At 47.2% G+C, this 17,537-nt stretch overlaps 1 protein-coding gene across 2 annotated transcripts in view; it reads right to left on the bottom strand.

The window, feature by feature from the left end:
• Positions 1-2,234, bottom strand: part of AP1B1 (adaptor related protein complex 1 subunit beta 1) — a 52,867-nt gene extending 50,633 nt beyond the window's left edge. For both annotated transcript variants that reach the window (XM_052654411.1, XM_052654410.1), the window contains exon 1: positions 2,103-2,234. The gene's annotated coding sequence lies outside the window, so the exon portion shown is untranslated. The remainder of the gene's footprint in view (positions 1-2,102) is intronic.
• Between the last annotated feature and the right edge of the window lie 15,303 nt (positions 2,235-17,537).

The following is a 17,537-nucleotide window of genomic DNA, read 5'->3' on the forward strand; positions in this document are numbered from 1 at the left end:
TCAACTGCCTAGGGTCAAGGCACTCACCACAACAGATTCTGCACAAAGTCCTTGTCCAGCTTCCACACGAGTCACTGCTGAGGGGGAGGTGAAGGTGGTGGTATTATTGTAGAGCTGAGGTATAGGTGGCTCTGGGTCACACTACCAAGAAGCCGCTGATCTGGGGGGAGAATCCAAGGCTGACAGATGGGGGGACAAGGAAGGCTCTTTACACCACACCACTGAGCTCTTCAAGTCACTCAGGTGAAGCCTCTACTCAAACTACACTCAACAGTTAAACTTTATACAAAGTCTGAGGGATCTGAGTCTTTGAATACTAGTGAAGCCACTCTTCATGAAGCTGCCCTGAGGGGTTGAAGGAGCCTGGTGGGCTCAACTCAGGACAGGGAGCCAGACACTCTGAGCGCTGCTCCTGTTCCTACCATCTGTGACGAGTCACTTCATCTCAAATCCTCCCTTGGAAGGATGGGGATCAGGTGACAATATTAAGTTTCTGTGAATTCAATGGAACTAGGAAAACAGACAGTGGAGTTTAAAAACAGGTACTGCACAGTAATATTTATACCCCAGCTTTCTTTATAAGTGTGTGGAAATCCTCACAGGTTCATTAAGGCTTGTAAAACCCAGGAGTGTGTAGGAAGTCAGCAGGTCTGTGCTGCTATCAGGGAAACTGAAGCAGAACTGCAGCAAGTGAATGTCTGCAACCGAGTAAAGCTCAGACTCACAAGACCTAATCCTCTGGCCATGAAACCACCTCACTGTCTCCCAGGCAAGATGTGTGTTCTCCAGTCAAGAAGGCATGGGACCTGCACTTTTCTCAGAGACTCAGGTCCTTGCCTTGGGAATGCTCTTTAAGAACCTAGGGCCAAAAGATATCCTAGGGGTCATGTGGTTCCTCCCCTTACTTGAAAAAGAATGCAGCTTGACCACTCTCAAGAGAGGTTCAGCATATTCTTAAATTCATTGCATGGCTAGACTGTTTTATGTCTCGCAGTTCTCAACAGTTGGGAAAAACGTCCCTTCTTGCCCTGAACAGAAATCAGTTATCACAATGGCCTGCAAGACCATTTCATCCTAAAGAAAGGGAATCAAATGCTCCTTAGGAAGGTAGATGAGAAGAAAGCAAGCTACATCTCTATATGCTATTGTTCAGCCGCTCAGTCATGTCCAACTCTGCGACCCCATGGACTGCAGCCCACCAGGCTCCGCTGTCCATGGGATTCTCCAGGCAAGAATACTGGAGTGGGTTGCCATTTCCTTCTCCAGGGAAATATATCTTTATATAGATGCAAATAAATTTAATGGCGGCTAAAGATATTAAACAGCCCCTAAATGCCAACCTTGCTTCAGTCTCAGCATGCTGCAGGTCCCTGCGAGCCCAGGTAGGAACCCTGGCACTCATCCATACTACTCGATTGATCTTACAGGTGTGATTTAACTTTTCTGTGCCTCAGTTTCCTCGTGGATAAAATGGGGATAATAATAGTAGCTACCTCACCAAGATTGCTGGGTAGTTTAAATGCGGCATTCTAAGCACGGTGCCTGCACACAGCTCAATAACCAGCAGCTAGCATTCCCATCAGTAGTTCTGGCGTTATTACAGGGGTCCCCAGTTACCTCGTCTGTGAGGCGCCTACGGACAGACTAATCCTCTGTTTAACCCCACCCTAGGGGCGGTGGCGCCAGGCCGTTTCATATTTTTTTTTCTTTTTTTGAACCTTGGCAAAGAGATAAGGCCCTTAACGACAAGGAGGCCTCAGGACAGTCACGGCGGTGAGTGTGCAGGGGGAACCAAGACCCGAAAATAAGTTTCCTGTCAGGCCAGGCGCAAGCTCCCCTGGGCCTAAGTCTAGGAGTCTCTACGGGAGAGCGCCCCGGCAGGGACTGCGGACCTGGGACGGCTGGGGTGCACGCCGGCGGCCAAGGGGGCGCGAATGAATGAACCCGCAGCCCTTCTGCCTCCTCCCGCCCTGGGAAGCCACCCTAGACCCTCCAGCGCCCCGTCCTCTCCGTGACCTTTGACCCCAGAAATCCCTCACCTCAGACTCCCGACTCCCCGCCCCACTTCTTCTCTGGCCTCGCCAGGCTCCCCGCTTCCTCACCCGCAGGTCCGAACGGCTCCTGACGCCACGGCGCGGCTTGACGCGGCAGGAAAATGTCCGCGGCCTTGTCCTCCCGCTCTCCCGGTGCGCCCGCGCCGCCGGACGCTCGGAGCCCCGCGGCTGTCACCTGCCAGGCGGAAGTGAGCTGCCCGCGCGCGGGCACTTCCGGTGGACGCACAGGCTGGGGGCGGGGTCAAGGGTACAACCCGGGCGGGGGTGGTGGCAGCGAGGCGGGGCCAGGGGGCGGGGCGTCGGAGTTAACTCCGCCCTCGACACGTTGCTGCTCCGCCGAGCAAAAAATACCACAAGATGGTTAGATAGCATCACCGACTCAATGGACAGGAGTTTGAGTAAACTCCGGGAGTTGGTGATGGACAGGGAGGCCTGGCGTGCTGCAGTCCATGGGGTCGCAAAGAGTCGAACACGACTGAGCGACTGAACTGAGCTGAACTGAGCCTAGATAACATGATGGAGATGGAGAAAATCATAGAGCCTTTGAGGTCTATTTTTCTTTGTTTTGAGGTCGGCTTCGCTTCTGTGTTACAAACAGGAAAACTCAGTCTCTGAGAGGCGCCAGTGTTGCTCAAGATCACTTACCTGTGAAGAGAAGAGTTAAACTAGAGCTGTAAGTCTAACCTACCGCTTGAAGCAGCCCTTCGGGGAACTCCGCGTAAACCTCACACCTCCAAGGAGAACTTAAAAGTTCCATTTCCCGTTTTGCTGGGTCGGCCAGGCCAGGGTTGCTATAGGTATCTCACTCCCAACTCTGGTATTATTAACTTTCCCCTCCTCCTAGATAATTTCTGATCATCTTCTTGAAAACATTTAAAATAATATTTGCATTATGGAAATATACAAGTAAGCAAAAGGAAATGTAAAAAATCCTGCAATCCTGCCACCCAGAGAATAATTTTTAACATTTTGGTGAATATCCTTCCAGACTCGATATATCCATTCAGTATTTTTAATTCACCAAGATATTGGTAAAAGTTTCCCAAAACAACAAATACATTTCTACTTGGTGTTTTACAATATCTGCATGGAATTCCACAGTATGAATGGCACCACTGTTCTCCGAAACAGTCCCCTACAGTTGTGCACTTTATCACTAGTCTTTTAATATTATAAAAGGTATAATATTATATTATACATTTTATATATTTATGTATATGTAAATATATTATATTTATTTATATATTATATATAATTATAATGTATAATATATTTATTTATAATATAATATTCTACATTATGTACAATATAATATATTATGTATTACAAATCACAGTATATTATATATAATTAAATAATATATAATATATAAATATATTAGAAATATAATATATAAGAAATATATAATATATAAATATATAATATGTGTTATATATAAACATATAATACATATTATATAATATAATGTATAAAATATATAATATTTATATATCAAATTATTGTCTTATATATTATATATCATACATATATTTATATTTATATTATAAATATTATGTATATTATATATAACATGTGTAATATATAATATAATTTATATAGTATATAATATATGTAACATATTATATTATATATGTAATATATTGTACATAATGTATGATATATTATAAATAAATATATATTATATATTTATAATTATATAATATATATAAACATAATGTATTATATATATTTATGTAACATAGAAATAAATATAATTATATATAAATATATATATATAAATATATATTATATATTATTATATATTTACATATAAATATATGTGGATATATAATATATAGTATAATATTTATAATATATATATATGTATAGAATGATGCTAAAGCTGAAACTCCAGTACTTTGGCCACCTTATGCGAAGAATTGACTCATTGGAAAAGACTGATGCTGGGAGAGATTGGGGACAGGAAGAGAAGGGGACGACAGAGGATGAGATGCCTGGATGGCATCACCGACTCGATGGACGTGAGTCTGAGTGAACTCCGGGAGTCGGTGATGGACAGGGAGGCCTGGCGTGCTGCAATTCATGGGGTTGCAAAGAGTCAGACACGACTGAGCGACTGAACTGAACTGAACTGAACTGATGCATATATATGTATGTATATATTTATACTCATATATACTTATAATATAATATATAAAGTATATAACATTATATATAATATATTATAATATAATATTAATATAACATATTATTTTATATATGTGTATATATGTATGTATATACCTATATATGTATGTATACATCTATATATGCATATATAATATTAATTTATATATTTAAAATTGTATTATATATTATATATAATATAATACATATCATCAGTTCAGTTCAGTCGCTCAGTCATGTCTGACTCTTTGCAACCCCATGAATTGCAGTACGCCAGGCCTCCCTGTCCATCACCGACTCCCGGAGTTCACTCAGACTCACGTCCATCGAGTCGGTGATGCCATCCAGCCATCTCATCCTCTGTCGGCCCCTTCTCCTCCTGCCCCCAATCCCTCCCAGCATCACAGTCTTTTCCAATGAGTCAACTCTTCGCATGAGGTGCCAAAGTACTGGAGTTTCAGCCTCAGCATCAGTCCTTCCAATGAACACCCAGGACTGGTCTCCTTTAGAATGGACTGGTTGGATCTCCTTGCAGTCCAAGGGACTCTCAAGAGTCTTCTCCAACACCACAGTTCAAAAGCATCAATTCTTCAGCGCTCAGCTTTCTTCACAGTCCAACTCTCACATGCATACATGACCACTGGAAAAACCATAGCCTTGACCAGATGGACCTTTGTTGGCAAAGTAATATCTCTGCTTTTTAATATGTTATCTAGGTTGGTCATAACTTTCCTTCCAAGGAGTAAGCGTCTTTTAATTTCATGGCTGCAGTCCCCATCTGCAGTGATTTTGGAGCCCCCAAAAATAAAAGTCTGACACTGTTTCCCCATCTATTTCCCATGAAGTGATGGGACCAGATGCCATGATCTTTGTTTTCTGAATGTTGAGCTTTAAGCCAACTTTTTCACTCTCCTCTTTCACTTTCATCAAGAGGCTTTTAGTTCCTGTTCACTTTCTGCCATAAAGATGGTGTCGTCTGCATATCTGAGATTATTGATATTTCTCCTGTCAATCTTGATTCTAGCTTGTGCTTCTTCCAGACCAGCATTTCTCATGATGTACTCTGCATATAAGTTAAATAAGCAGGGTGGCAATATACAGCCTTGATGTACCCCTTTTCCTATTTGGAACCAGTCTGTTGTTCCATGTCCAGTTCTGACTGTTGCTTCCTGACCTGCATATAGGTTTCTCAAGAGGCAGGTCAGGTGGTCTGGTATTCCCGTCTCTTTGAGAATTTTCCACAGTTTATTGTGATCCACACAGTCAAAGGCTTTGGCATAGTCAGTAAAGCAGAAATAGATGTTTTTCTGGCACTCTCTTGCTTTTTCCATGATCCAGCGGATGTTGGCAATTTGATCTCTGCCTTTGTTCCTCTGTTTGGGAAGATCCTCTGGAGAAGGAAATGGCAACTCACTCCAGTACTCTTGCCTGGAAAATCCTATGGACAGAGGAGCGTGGTAGGCTACAGTCCATGGGGTCGCAAAGAGTCGGATGCGACTAAGCATCTTCAGTTCACTTCACTTTGTTCTTCTGCCTTTTCTAAAACCAGCTTGAACATCTGGAAGTTCACGGTTCACGTATTGCTGAAGCCTGGCTCGGAGAATTTTGAGCATTACTTTACTAGTGTGTGAGATGCGTGCAATTGTAATATGTATTATATACTATATATAATATAGTATATATATTATACAGTATGTATAAGTGTAATGTAATATTATAAAATGTATAATAAATAATCACACACAGCCAAGTCTGTGTGTCCCATCTAATCCAGATATTATTATTTTAATATTTAACATAGTTTTATATGTTTAATCAGCCTCAAATATTTTTATAAAATGATATTTTTAAAGTAATTGTAGACTTTCAGGTAATTGCAAAAATAGTACATGAAGTGTATCATGTCCGCTTCACCCACCTTCCCTCCATGGTGACATTTTACGTGTTGGTGGTACAACATCAAAACCAGGAAATTGGGGGCTTCCCTAATGGTCCAATGGTTAAGATTTTGCCTTCCTATGCAGGGGATGCAAGTTCCATCCTTGGTCGGAAAACTAAGATCCCACATGTCCTGGAGCACCTATACATGCCCCAGTGAAAGATCCCCCTTGCCAAACCAAATAAATAAATAAATATTTTCTAAAACCCAGGAAATTGGCCTTGAAATAATACCATTAACTACATCACAGAGCTTGTTCCATTTTTAAATAACTTTCTGAAGAAGAGAGGAAACAAATAGAATTATACATGTATGTGCCATATTCTGTGTACTGTGCACGACTGTCTGGAGGAACCATCAGACCTTTCCCAGATGATAAATGTTAGCAAATGCCATCAGTCTCTTTGGAAAACAAAATTTCACTGGGTATGTGCCAGCGAAAGAGAAGAATTAGCCAACGACACAAACCGAGAAACCTAACGGTACCAAGATGGACGGCTTCTGTGAAAGTGACGGATTCTCAGTAGAAGCAGTCAGAGCTTGCAGATTTCCAAGGAGACAGAAGTCACAGGGTCAGTTTGCTCAGGAAAGACATCCCCGGGGAAGGTGACATTTATGCTAGGTTTTGCCCAATAAGAACACAGTTGCACAGGCCGAGACAGAAGGAAAAGGTAATTCAGGGCCAACAGAGAAGCAGGATGGCAAAGCCGCCGGACGTCTGAGTCCTCGGCAAGCCTTTCCCAAGCCTCTGCTCTGCAGCGTGCCCTGGGCTGGGTGTGGGGCCGTCACGGGGCCGAGGCAAAGGCTGTGCGCTTGCTAACTCTACGGCTTTGTCGGGCGAGGTGGCAGAGCCGCAGACGCAGCGTGACGGGCGCTGTGCTGGGGGCTGGGTAGCTGGAGCAGAAAGCGCAGAGCAGCAGTGCCTGCGTACGGAGCACGCATGCTGGGCCGGGTGGCATGCAGAGGGTCTCATTTCCTCCTTACATCAGCCCCGCTTTCTCGGGGAGGGGGGTGGGGGGTGGGTTGTTGCATCTCCGACAGTTCAAGCCAGTTTGTGAGTGGCAGCGCTGAGGGACCAGCCTCAGAGCCCCAGGATAGGTGTTCTCAGAAGTCCCACTCTTTCACCTAAAATAAATCTGACACGAAGCCAGCCATACTGGGGCTACAACGGTGAGCACGAGGCAGCACAACCCCTTCCTCGGGCTGTGGTAGAGCATGGGAGAGACACAAACAGAGACAATTATAACACCAGGATGGCTTCCTGGAGGAGGTGATGTCCAGCCTGAACTGTGAAGGATGATATTCCTGCTACTAACAGTTACCAGGGACCAGTCACTGTGCTAGGCTTTTTCACATATTAACCCACTGGACTCTCCTAACAGTTCAATCCCAAGACTGTTCCAGAGGAAAGATGAGAAAACCTAGAGCACTGGACAGAGCGGATTTCTCCCCACTTTCCTGGAGCCCTAGGCCTTCTCTCCTGCAGCTAAGCCTGGCAGGAGAGCTAAAAATATGCTACTGATAAGAGGAGGCAGGGCTTCCCTGGTGGCTCAGTGATAAAGAATCCCCCCGCCAATGCAGAAGGCAGGAGTTCCATCCCTGGGTTGGGAAGATCCCCTGCAGAAGGAAACGGCAACCCACTCCAGTATTCTTGCCTGGGAAATCCTATGGACAGAGGAGCCTGGTGGGCTGTATAGTCCATTGGGTCGCAAAGAGTCCGATATGACTGAAGTGACTTAGCATGCATGCTCTCAAGAGGTGGTCACTACGATAACCCCCACTTTACAGATGAGCCCACTGAGACCCTGAGAGGCTGAGGAAAACTTTCCCAACTTCACAGGGGAACAATATGCTAAGCTGGGAGTCCAGACCTAATCATAGCATCCACCAGCACCCTAAAACGGTTCCTTTTTTCTTAAGCTCACTGTAGCTTTTCTTGTGTGTAGGTATTTTGATAATGGCCTTTTTGACTTCTCGAAGGTAATATCTTGTCATACTTGTAATTTTCACATCTCTGCCCATTTTGAGTGACTTTTCATGGGCTTTTAAAAATACATTATGAATTGTATTTAGTTGTTGATACCTTATTCTTAGTAGCTCACACTGTTTTTTCAGTATTTTTTTGATTAGTTGTTGTTGTTCAGTCGCCAAGTCATGTCTGACCCTTTGCGACCCCATGAACTGCAGCCTGCCAGGCTTCTCTGTCCATGGGATTTCCCAGCAAGAATGCTGGAGTGGGATTCCATTTCCATCTCCAGGGGAACTTCCCCACCCAGGAATCGAACCTGAGTCTCTTGCCTCTTATACCTGTTGCCAATTACATCCGACCAGCACCATGAAAGGGTTCCTTTTCTTAAGCCCACTCTGGCTTTTCTTGTGTATAGATATCTTGATAATGGCATTTTTGACTTCTTGAAAGTGATATCTCATTATACTTTTGATTTTCACATCTCTGCTAATTGTCTCTATTGAGCAACTTTGTATGTGCTTTTAAAAAACATCACGAATTGTATTTACCTATGGATATCTTATTCTTGACAGTTTTGCTGATTTTCAGTATTTTATTTTTTATTACTTAACCCTAGAAATTGTTTGAAGGCAGGTGTAATTTGGAGCCCAGCAGTTTTTGTGAATATTCAGTTCAATTCAGTCGGTCAGTCGTGTCCGACTCTTTGAGACCCCATGGACTGCAGCACATCAGGCTTCCCTGTCCATCACCAACACTTTGAGCTTGCTCAGACTCCCATTGAGTCCGTGATGGCATCCAACCATCTCATCCTCTGTGGCCCCCTTCTCCTCCTGCCTTCAACCTTTCCCAGCCTCAGGGTCTTTTCAAATGAGTCAGTTCTTCGCATCAGGTGGCCAAAGTATTGGAGTTTCAGCTTCAGGATCAGTCCTAATGATTATTCAGAACTGATTTCCTTTAGGATGGACTGGTTGGATCTCCTTGCAGTCCTAGGGACTCTCAAGAGTCTTCCCCCTCACCGCACAGTGGGACTACTCAGTGCCCATAAGCATTAATTTTCAGGTTGCTGTTTCAACGAATGGCCACAAGGTGACAGAATTTCCTCGTGCCCAACTATGGTTACTTCAGCATCGCGAGCCAGTTAAAGTCCTGATTTGGGATTGTAAAATTAGAGTGGCATGTACCACAATAAATACCCCAAAGCTTGTGTCTGCATCCTTCTTTTTTTATTAAATTAACTTTTATTCCTTATTGTAGTAACATCGATATACAAGATGGTAGTGGCTGTAGCTGTACAAAATATGTTTTCAATTTTACATATACATATGTCTTTTCACATTCAAATTTTTCCCCATATAGGTTATTACAGGAGTGTTGAACTCCCTTGGTATACCTAGGTTCTTGTTGACTATCTCCTTTATATGGAATGATATACGTTAAATCTAAACTTTTCAATTTATCCTTGCCTCCTTCATTCTCCTTTAGTAACCAGAAGTTTGTTTTTTAAGGCTCTGAGTCTGCTTACAGTTTCTCAATAATTCACTGGTGTGTATTTTTAGATTCTACTTATAAGTGATATGATGTTTGTCTGTTTTTAATTCTGACTTTCTTCACTTCGTTTGATTATTGGTAGTTTTATCTGTATTCCTGAAAATCACATTTTAAAACCTGTTTTTCCTACCCGAGTCACACTGTATTGTGTGCACATGTCTCTTCTTTATCCATTCATCTCTCTATAAACATTTTGTTGGCTTCTATTTGCTGGCTATTGTGAATTCTAGTCCAGTGAACACTTGGCTCTTTTTATCCCTTAAAGACAGTTCCATACTCCTCTCTATACTGACTTTACCATGCACATGCCGCTAGCATCACAAAAGGGTTCCCTTTTCTTCATGCGTTTTCCACCATTTATTGCTTGTAGATTTTTGATGATGCCTTTGGCACTGATTCAGAGTTGACCCCTCGCTGTGGTTCTGATAGACGCTTATCTAAAATAATTCGTGATTTTTCATGCCCTTTTTGTAAACAGTGCGAGTAGAATTTACTGTTGAAATTCTGTTCCTGATAGTTTGTCCAGTTTCTAATTATTTGTGATTAGTGACTTCAGTTCAGTTCAGTCGCTCAGGCGTGTCCAACTCTTTGCGACCCCATGAATCGCAGCACGCCAGGCCTCCCTGTCCTTCACCAACTCCCAGAGTTCACTCAGACTCACGTCCATCGAGTCAATGATGCCATCCAGCCATCTCATCCTCTGTCGTCCCCTTCTCCTCCTGCCCCCAATCCCTCCCAGCATCACTGTCTTTTCCAATGAGTTAACTCTTCACATGAGGTGGCCAAAGTACTGGAGTTTCAGCTTTAGCATCATTCCTTCCAAAAAAATCCCAGGGCTGATGTCCTTTAGAATGGACCAGTTGGATTTCCATGCAGTCCAAAGGACTCTCAAGAGTCTTCTCCAACACCACAGTTCAAAAGCGTCAATTCTTCGGCGCTCAGCTTTCTTCACAGTCCGACTCTCACATCCATACATGACGACTGGAAAAACCATAGCCTTGACAAGATGGACCTTTGTTGACAAAGTAATGTCTTTGCTTTTCACTATGCTATCTAGGTTGGTCATAACTTTTCTTCCAAGGAGTAAGTGTCTTTTAATTTCATGGCTGCAGTCACCATCTGCAGTGATTTTGGAGCCCAGAAAAATAAAGTCTGCCACTGTTTTCACTGTTTCCCCATCTATTTCCCATGAAGTGATGGGACCAGATGCCATGATCTTCGTTTTCTGAATGTTGAGCTTTAAGCCAACTCTTTCACTTTCCACTTTCACTTTCATCAAAAGGCTTTTTAGTTCCTCTTCACTTTCTACCATAAGGATGGTATCATCTGCATATCTGAAGTTATTGATGTTTCTCCTGGAAATCTTGATTCCAGCCTGTGCTTCTTCCAGCCCAGTGTTTCTCATGATGTACTCTGCATAGAAGTTAAATAAGCAGGGTGACAATATACAGCCTTGATGTACTCCTTTTCCTATTTGGAACCAGTCTGTTGTTCCATGTCCAGTTCTAACTGTTGCTTCCTGACCTGCATATAGGTTTCTCAAGAGGCAGGTCAGGTGGTCTGGGTATTCCCATTTCTTTCAGAATTCTCCACAGTTTATTGTGATCCACACAGTCAAAGGCTTTGGCATAGTCTATCAAGCAGAAATAGATGTTTTTCTGGCACTCTCTTGCTTTTTTGATGATCCAGCAGATGTTGGCAATTTGATCTCCGGTTCCTCTGCCTTTTCTAAAACCAGCTGGAACATCTGGAAGTTCACAGTTCATGTATTGCTGAAGCCTGGCTTGGAGAATTTTGAGCATTACTTTACTAGCATGTGAGTAAGTGCAATTGTGCAGTAGTTTGAGCATTCTTTGACATTGCCTTTCTTTGGGATTGGAATGAAAACTGACCTTTTCCAGTCCTGTGGCCACTGCTGAGTTTTCCAAATTTGCTGGCATATTGAGTGCAGCACTTTCACAGCATCATCTTTCAGGATTTGAGATAGCTCAAGTGGATTTCCATCACCTCCACTAGCTTTGTTCGTGGTGATGCTTTCTAAGGCCCACTTGACTTCACATTCCAGGATGTCTGGCTCTAGGTGAGTGATCGCACCATCGTGATTATCTTGGTCTTGAAGATCTTTTTTGTACAGTTTTTCTGTGCATTCTTGCCACCTCTTCTTAATATCTTCTGCTTCTGTTAGGTCCAGACCATTTCTGTCCTTTATCGAGCCCATCTTTGCATGAAATGTTCCCTTGGTATCTCTGATTTTCTTGACGAGATCTCTAGTCTTTCCCATTCTGTTGTTTTCCTCTATTTCTTTGCATTGATCACTGAGGAAGGCTTTCTTATCTCTCCTTGCTATTCTTTGGAACTCTGCATTCAGATGCTTATATCTTTCCTTTTCTCCTTTGGTTTTCGCTTCTCTTCTTATCACAGCTATTTGTAAGTCCTCTTCAGACAGTCATTTTGCTTTTTTGCCTTTCTTTTCCATGGGGATGGTCTTGATCCCTGTCTCCTGTACAATGTCACAAACCTCAGTCCATAGTTCATCAGGCACTCTATCTATCAGATCTAGTCCCTTAAATCTATTTCTCACTTCCACTGTATAATCATAAGGGATTTGACTTAGGTCATGCCTGAATGGTCTAGCGGTTTTCCCTACTTTCTTCAATTTAAGTCTGAGTTTGGCAATAAGGAGTTCACGATCTGAGCCACAGTCAGCTTCTGGTCTTATTTTTGTTGACTGTATAGAGCTTCTCCATCTTTGGCTGCAGAGAATATAATCAATCTGATTTCGGTGTTGACCATCTGGTGATTAGTTACTTATGTAAATTTTCTGAGGGCAGGTATCATTTACACCCCAGCTGTCCTTGCGAATGTGAGGTGCTCTTTGGCAATATTTTCAAGGGTGCCATTACAGGAAATGGCCACAAGATGGCAGGATATCCTCATGTCTAACTCATGGTAACTGGACCCTTAGGCTTAGTCCTCCTAGTTCCCTGGTTGTAAATGAAGAGTGGAAATTTGGAAGATGCCTCGTTACTCCTTGGTTTTCCGTTTTTTGAATTAATGTTTTGTTTTTTTTTTTTAACGTATTTATTCGGTTGTGCTGAGTTGTTGCTGCCCGCGCTTTTCTCCAGTTCCGGCAAGCAGGAGCTGCTCTCTAGCGATGGGTCTAGGGATTCTCATTCTGCAGTTCTGTGGCGGAGCACGGGCTCTAGGGCGCTCGGGTTTCAGCAGTTGCAGCTCGTGGCTCAGTAGCTGCGGCTCCCGGGCTCTAGAGCACAGGCTCTGTAGCTGTGGTGCAGGCTTAACTGCTCCACAGCCTGTGGGATCTTCCAGGACCAGGGATTGAACCCATCTCCTGCCCTGGCAGGCAGATTCTTTACCCCTGAGCCACCAGGGAAGCTCCAACGTTTATCTTTTTAGGAGATAAGCTGACTTACAATGTTGTGTTTGTTATGTTTGGTGTACAGAATCTTATTCAGTTATCCCCATACATATATCCATTCATCTTTGTTTTTTTTTTCTTTTTTTTCACATATTGGATATTACAGACTGTTTAGTACACCACCCTTGCTAAAGTAGGTCCTTACTGATTGTTCATTTTTCATGTATTTGTAGTTACAAATTAATCCCTTTCTCGTAATTTATCCCCTTTACCCACTGTTCCCCTTTGGTGATCATACGTTTGTTTCCTAAGAAAAACCAGTGTTCATTTCACAAGTATCACATAGCCAATCAATCAATTGCCGTCATAGCCCAGAATCACATGGACCCGGGCTTGGACACAGGTCCTGCCGTTTCTGCCTGTGTGACCCTGAGTGAATCCCTAGTCCTCTCTGGGCCTGTCTCTTCTGACACCCTCTCCACAGGGCAGCCAGGAGGACCAAGGGAGGCCACGTTCAACGCCTGGTGTCCAGGGAGCACACGGCGGACATCAATCCTCGTTCCAGACAGAATGCCCGGTCATCCATGCTTGGGGTTGAAGTTCATTGCCTTACCTGGGCAGCAGCCTGGGCCACCCCTTCCTGACAGGCTCCTAGCCAGCCTCCGCCCCCAGGAGCTCACCTGCCTCTCTCAGTCCCCCTGCCAGACCCAGCTCGCACCCGACTTCTCCACCAGGTCCTGGGAGAGCCCTGTGAGCAGAGCCCCCCCACCCAGAGATGCTGCTCCCGGATTCCCAGCGCGGGTTGGGAGTGGCACCTGTCAATCTTCTGCAGTTTTTAGAGAGTGAAAAAGACCTGGAAGAAGTCTGGGGGCATACGGAGGATGTTTAGTGCTGGATCGTCAAGTTGGGACCTGACCTGAAGCTGTGCAGTGGTTCCTCTCGTTGAGGAGCACGGGCTCTAGAGCTCTCGCGCTCGGTGGTTGTGGCTCACGGGTTCAGCTGCCCCAGGGCGTGTGCGATCTTCCCGGCCCGGGGATCAAACCCGCGTCCCTTGCGTTGGCAGGCAGATCCTTAACCCCCGAGCCACCAGGGAAGTCGGAGGATGTGATTCTTTCCATGCAGAGCATATATTTTTCTTTGCCCAATTCAACGTGCCAGGTAAATGAGTTCATTTAATAAAATTGCTTCTTTCATACTTTTTAAAAAAATGGTAACTGGTATGTGAACTCTATCTCAATTTTGTAAGAAGAGAAATAGGACCTGGGCTGTAGTGTTGACTCCAGCCCTGTGGCCTTGGCTGAATGTCAGCCTGCTGGTGGGCGCCTCCTTTCCGCCCCCTGTAAAATCAGGGCAAACTGTTTCCCCTTGGAAGCTGCTGAGAGGATTTGCCTGGTAACAAATGTGGCGCCTCAGCCCAGGGCCTCGCTTTGCGGGCCCCCAGGAACGGACATGGCTGCTGCGGCGCTGGTGGAGCGCCAGGTTGACGTCCCCCTGCCAAGCCACGGCGGGGCAGCCAGAAAGAGGGCGCTTTCCTGGGCCACTCGCTGTGCAGCAGGATGTCAGGGGCCAGACGACTTGGCCCACCTGTGTGATTTTGGGGCAAGTCCCTTGCCTTCTCTGAGTCTGTTTCCTCAGCTGCACAGTGGAGATGGTCACAGGGCCCGCCCCACCTGCTGCAGAAGATGAGGACAGAAACCCAGGTGTGAGGCAGCTGCGTGCTGCATAGACGTCTACACTGACAGTAGCTCTGAAGGCGCAAAGTCGTGCTGAAGGGTCCTGTTTGCCAAGCCCAGTCCCTGCCCCACACGCCCCTGCTCCTGCACCTGCCTGGTCTCAGCCTCCCTGGGCTCCGCCCTCAGGCACTGGTTCTGCGGGCAGAGCCCCAGCCCGATGGGTTCTGCTGGGGGGCGGCACGTGGACCTGCAGCACGCGGTACTCGCCTCGGATGCTCCAGAGGCCTGCACAGCAGGGCGGGAGAGTGCCCCCCAGGCCTCACCAGGGTGGCCGAGTGCCTTGCACTCGGGACAGCAAGGTTATGCCCACGGCACCACTTCTTTGTTGCGGGTCTAATGTGCGAAGGCATTTGTCTGCTGGAGCCTCAGGTTCCAGTTCCCCAAGCCCACAGACAATGGAAGCCCCTCATCATGTCTCAGGAGCGGCCCTTCGGGAGACACTGCCTTACTGTCCTGCAGCCCTGGCCTCCTGCCTGACTCCTCACCCAGCACCACTCTTGCCCCAGCCTGGCCTGCCTGCCTGGGTACCAAGCAGACAGTGCTCATAAAGAGGACCCTGCGGGCGTCCTCGGCGGCTCCCTTGGCAGGAGCGAGCGGTGGATGCCTCCGAGGGGCAGGGCTGGTGCTGTCCCTGGACCCCCCCACCCCCACCACCTGGCTGCTGCCGGAGCTGCCGTCCTTTGCACACGGAGTCAGGATAACTCCTGGGAGTGCACTGCCCGTGTTCCTCCCTGCAGCCTCTCTCAGCCAGGGTGAGTGAATGAAGGCCCAGGCAGTGAGGCAGGGCTGCCTTTGGCCTTTGGGGTTAGGAACGGGGACCCTGGGTTTGGGTCCCGGCTGTGCCTGCCCCCGTTTGGCGGCTGAGGGACCTCCACCAAGGTTCAATACCTCTGCGAGGTTCAGTTTGCTTTCCGTAAATGGGGGTGTGGGGTGGGTGAAGTAACAGTCCTGACCTCCTGGGGCCACTAGAGAGAAGTGGACAGAGCCTGGGACCATCGTGATTACCCACCCCAGCCAACGCCCACCTTCTGGGGCCATCTGGGCACCACCACCGGGTGAAAGGGGGTTGCTGAACTGTTCTCCAGGGTACAGACGTGAAGCCTCGGCGAAAAGGCTTCATTGATGAGGCTTCAGGACCCATGGCGGGCCCCAAAGGGGTGAGCCCCTCGGCCTGTCCTGTGGCCCTGCCCTGTCTTCATCCCATCAGGGGCGGCACATAGCCACCAGCAGCGCCTCTCCCCACTCTCCCATGCCCAGCTCTCCCCGATCCAGCCTCCGGTCAGAAGGAGCCTTCAAATACTGCCCCTGCCTGAGCCCCTCTCAGAACCTTCCCTGGCCCAGCTCACCACCTGGCACCTGCCCCTGTGACCTCTGTGGCTCTGCCCCGCCCCTTCCTGCCCTGAGCCCGCCTGCGGAACCCCTCGTGCCCTTCCACCTGAGCTTGTCTCTCGGTCCTCGGCCCGCCTGCTCCTTGATAACACCTCCCGAGTCCCTATACTCAGCTCATCTGTATCTCTTCCAGGAATGTTGCTCCCCCGCCGCACCACTGGGCTCCCCCGGGCTCCCCTGCCGCTCTGCGCCTTTAACGTCTACCAGCCACTGAAGCTCCGCGTGTGCCCGGCACTGAGCTCAGCTCTTTGCAAACACTGCCTCTTCCGATGCCCTCAACAAACTTACAGAGTGGGTGCCATGATTTCCCCCATTTTAGAGAGGGGAAACTGAGGCTCAGAGAGGGGACTGAGGGCCACACAGCAGTGAAGAGGCAGGACCTGCTCACAGGGTGACAAGGGGCCCTGGGTGATAGGCTGGCTCGAGTGTGTTCCTGTGCTCCAGGCCTGTCCTCCGGGGGCCCCCAGGGCCTCCACCCTGAGCCTTGAGTCTGAGCAGGGCTCCGTTGTTGGACACGCTTAGAGGACCTCGTTCTCAGCATTGCTCCGCTGTGTGTGTAAACGTCCATCTCACCCTCGGGACGGGCACTCATCTGGGTACAAGCGCCATGTCCGTCTGGTTCTCCAGTCCCTCTGGCACTGTGCAGATCATTCTAGAGAACCCAGGCTTGCCTACTGAACGAGAGAACCTGAGGAGGCCTCCCTGGAAACGTTCCTTGGGGGTCTGCCTAGCACACCTCTTGCTGCTCCTGATCTTGGTGGGGTGAGGGTGGGAACAAGAGGCCAGGGCAGTCTGGGTCCAACCTGGGCCCAGCAGACACATGGGCGGTAGGGGTGGCCTACAGGCCCTCACAGGCCTGGGGCTGGCCCTGGTGCTGTGCTCATCATAGCGGTGGTGCTGACATCTGGTGGGGAGGCTAAGATTGAAACATGGCAAGGGAAGGAGTTGAAACAAGGCACGTGACCCCAGACAGTGACAAGGGCTAAGAAATGGTAGCTCAGAGAGGCTGAGTAACCAACCCAAGTCGCACAGGGAGAAAGTGGCTCTGGCGGAAGGCAGGGACTCGGGCACTAATTTAGACAGACAAGGCTCAGATCTGCCACCACTGACCCCATGGCCTCCCTGAGCTACTGTGAAGTAAGGGGGAATAACAGGACTCTGCCCTGGGCGGGGGTCACTGGGGGTGCTGAAGCCTGCCATACACAGGAGCCATGCTCAGTGGATGGTGGCCATCTCTACTGGTGACATCAGACCCCCGGGGGGCTGCTCGGCAAGTCCTGAGCAGCCCAAGCTCGAGGATAACACAGTGCAGTAATGAGCCCTCCCCAGGGCCTGGGTCCCAGCACCAGCTCTGTGCACGTGT

This window comes from Budorcas taxicolor, chromosome 17, assembly GCF_023091745.1.
Source record: "Budorcas taxicolor isolate Tak-1 chromosome 17, Takin1.1, whole genome shotgun sequence".
In the NCBI taxonomy this organism is placed as follows: Eukaryota; Metazoa; Chordata; class Mammalia; order Artiodactyla; family Bovidae; genus Budorcas; species Budorcas taxicolor.